Source organism: Ranitomeya variabilis, chromosome 6 (assembly GCF_051348905.1).
Source record: "Ranitomeya variabilis isolate aRanVar5 chromosome 6, aRanVar5.hap1, whole genome shotgun sequence".
Classification (NCBI taxonomy): Eukaryota; Metazoa; Chordata; class Amphibia; order Anura; family Dendrobatidae; genus Ranitomeya; species Ranitomeya variabilis.
This window is the reverse complement of record NC_135237.1, coordinates 534,337,415-534,341,003: the sequence shown is the minus strand read 5'-3', so window position 1 is coordinate 534,341,003 and position 3,589 is coordinate 534,337,415. Positions and strand designations below refer to the sequence as shown.

At 44.1% G+C, this 3,589-nt stretch overlaps 1 long non-coding RNA gene across 1 annotated transcript; it reads left to right on the top strand.

Annotated features, from left to right (window-relative positions):
* The first annotated feature begins 385 nt into the window (after nt 1-385).
* On the top strand, nt 386-3,294 carry LOC143781552 (uncharacterized). Its single transcript, XR_013216755.1, has 3 exons — nt 386-494; nt 1,339-1,449; nt 2,070-3,294. It is a non-coding gene; the product is annotated as an uncharacterized LOC143781552 (long non-coding RNA).
* The last annotated feature ends 295 nt before the right edge of the window (nt 3,295-3,589 follow it).

The following is a 3,589-nucleotide window of genomic DNA, read 5'->3' as shown; positions in this document are numbered from 1 at the left end:
TGCATCTGAGGTAGCTGTGGGTTCAAGTATTACTAGCAAACTCCATTATATACTGTTTAGCAAACTCAATCAGATATGCGTGGAGACAATGTTATGTACTCTAATTGTGGGATGTAAAACAGGAAGGAAGACATGTGGCTTCACACGTCCCCTGAAGAAGCAGGGCGAAACATGTGCATCGCGGCAGAGGGACCGGAGTGTTTGACCATTTGATATTGCCAATAACTTCAGGTAAAAACATTCTGCCACATGTCTTCCTTCCTTCCAGATATAGTACTCCTGCGCAGGAGCCGCGACAGGAAGCAAGGAAGAGGACGTCATCGCATGAAGATGGGAGGCGCCGGACCCGGACCGCGACGCCCATCGGACCGGACTCACTGGACCGCCCCCCCAGGTGAGTATAATATAACCTCTTTTTCTTATCTTTCAGGTTAGATTGGGGGCTTATGTACAGCATTACAGAATGGCGGTGGCTGAAGCTTATATACGAAAAAGTAGGTGACAGATTCCCTTTAATTGCCCACCCATTGTATATAATAATATTGTCTATAGTGTCCTCTCCTCCCCATCCAACCACCCATATAAATTAATCCTTTGTATTACTGGGGTATATGGTTTATTATTATACATTTATCACTGTTCAAATCAGTGGAAACTATTCTGGAATCAGATTGTATGGCAATAATGACATTGTGGCACTTTGTAAAAGGTTTGAGGGTCAAGGTGGATAATTAGAGTCCACTTCATCTATATGGCAATGAATTGGTTGCATGACCTGGTTTGGTCCCTTTAAATAACAGCTGCTGCTCCTGCTGCTGATGTCACGGAATGTTGAGGTTTCTGACTCCGCCCCCTTGCATGATGACATCACACACATTCTATAAGGATCTCCGGAGCCAACATTCTATTTGAGGGTTGTAGTTAGTGGAGAGGGAGGTGAGTACGCCTGCACAGCAGCGCAATTGTGGGGAGACTGTGTGGATAACACTACTTATAGCCTCTAGTGCTCAGTATTAGGGTGCATCTTGTAAAGCTTCATCATCTGCCAAAACATTGTTTTTGAAAAACGAGATGTATATATATATATGTGTCTTTTTTACCCCCTATTGTGTTTCTTCGTCCAGACGGCTATCCAAAAAGTGAGAGCAATATCATCTCCTATATGTGTATCCCATATCCCTATTATTTTGCTCAGATGCACCTAGCACATTAGCATTGTTGTTTCTTACATAGGCTGTTTGGAAGACTATGCATTTATCTGAGGGATAAAATGTTGTGTGTTCTGCACCTGGCACCTGAGACATTACTGTGATACTAATGTGTAATTTGATCATTTAGACCTCTCTTACCGATCGGGGCCTAACAGGGCCAGAAGGGACACCCATCGGATGGTGAACAGAAGACACCACTTGTGCAACTATAGGATGCCAACCTCCGCTGCAAGGCAGGGTAAGGTAGTGATTGAACAGGGTGAGGCACCGACCCCCTCGCCTCTTTCTGTGCACACCAAGGTGCATGGTGGCGGTTCTACTTTTTTACGTACAAAATTTTGCTTTCTTCGTAATGTCACGATTTTAATATTAACTATTAAAGCTATATGTTAATTTTATGTAATAAAGTGCAGACTGTTTACGGTGAAATAAGGAATTAATCTGTTTGTTGGCTTCGCCCACATTAGCCCTTATTTTTCATGTCACGGAATGTTTTGGTTGTTCGTTTCGTTCCCATCAGCTACTACTTGTGATGCCACCAAATGTGGAAGGTAGCCCCTTCACAGCATAATGGCTCTTGACTACCTGTTAGCAATGAAAGGTGGAACTTGTGCTGTTGTAGGTGAGGGATGCTGCTACAAGATTGAAGATGCACATAATTCAACATGCATAAAGTAAAGGAGCTGCAACAAAAAGCCAGAGATTTATTCAAAGAGGGAAGGAATCTCTTCTCATGGATGGGGTCCATTTGAGTTTGCTTAATCAATATACTCTTGACTTTGCTAAAGCCCATAGTAGTAGTGATAGCACTGATTGTATTGATCTTGATTTATTTATGTCATGTGTTTCTTATTGCAGGAAATGAATTATACAATAGGACGACTGGTGGACACAGGCAGAAGAGGACCCCTGTGCAAGAACAATATATGAGCCATTTGCAGCCCAATAGCTCATCACAATGCACAATTCCATTTGCTGTGGAGGTGGAAATGAGCCGCCTTACCTCTTTAGTTCATGTGCACAGGTTTCACCAATGATATGTCCACACCTGAATGGAACCTTAGGATGGATGACACTACAGCTACAGAGGTGACCGTCTGATAGCCTAGCTCGACTATCCATCTCTCCTGAAGACCCTTTCAGCTTTTTGAGAGTTGGGTGGAGGACATCATCTCTGAAAATAGGGTCCCACAGCTGCACCCCAACAGTTTGAGCAGCACTCTTTAGAAGAGTCAATGCCCTGAGACCACAGGGGGGCGTGTAGTGCCTCACTTGGTCAGCGAGGACGATTTCCTCACTTTGTCACTGAGGATGATTTCATTCTCCAGGGATTACTCCGGAGTGGTCCTTGTGGTGGGATGCAGGTCTGGACAGCTGTCGTCATCCTATTAGATAAGAATTAATGTATTTGTGTGTATACTTTAATAAAGTGTAGGGAATGCTTAGATGAAGTGGCAACTATAAGACAGCCAGGAATGGATGTCTGACATCCCATGATCTATGCAGACTAGCTGTGTACTTCATGAAGTATGGGCTGTCAACAGGGGTCATTTCACGATAGGCAGGAACATAGCTAGCTTACATAATGGGTGATAATGAAGCTATCAAAAGGAAAAGTCCCCTGTGCAAGTACAATATATGGGCCCTTTGCAGCATAATAACTCATCAAAATGCACAATTCCACCGGCTTTGGAGGTGCAAATTGGCCCCCTTAATTCTTGGGCCCCTGTGCTACGCAGAAGTTGCACCAATAATATGTCCGCACCTGAATGGAACCTTAGGATGGATGACACTACAGCTACAGAGGTGACCGTCTGATAGCCTAGCTCGACTATCCATCTCTCCTGAAGACCCTTTCAGCTTTTTGAGAGTTGGGTGGAGGACATCATCTCTGAAAATAGGGTCCCACAGCTGCACCCCAACAGTTTGAGCAGCACTCTTTAGAAGAGTCAATGCCCTGAGACCACAGGGGGGCGTGTAGTGCCTCACTTGGTCAGCGAGGACGATTTCCTCACTTTGTCACTGAGGATGATTTCATTCTCCAGGGATTACTCCGGAGTGGTCCTTGTGGTGGGATGCAGGTCTGGACAGCTGTCATCATCCTATTAGATAAGAATTAATGTATTTGTGTGTATACATTAATAAAGTGTAGGGAATGCTTAGATGAAGTGGCAACTATAAGACAGCCAGGAATGGATGTCTGACATCCCATGATCTATGCAGACTAGCTGTATACTTCATGAAGTATGGGCTGTCAACAGGGGTAATTTCACGATAGGCAGGAACATAGCTAGCTTACATAATGGGTGATAATGAAGCTATCAAAAGGAAAAGTCCCCTGTGCAAGTACAATATATGGGCCCTTTGCAGCATAATAA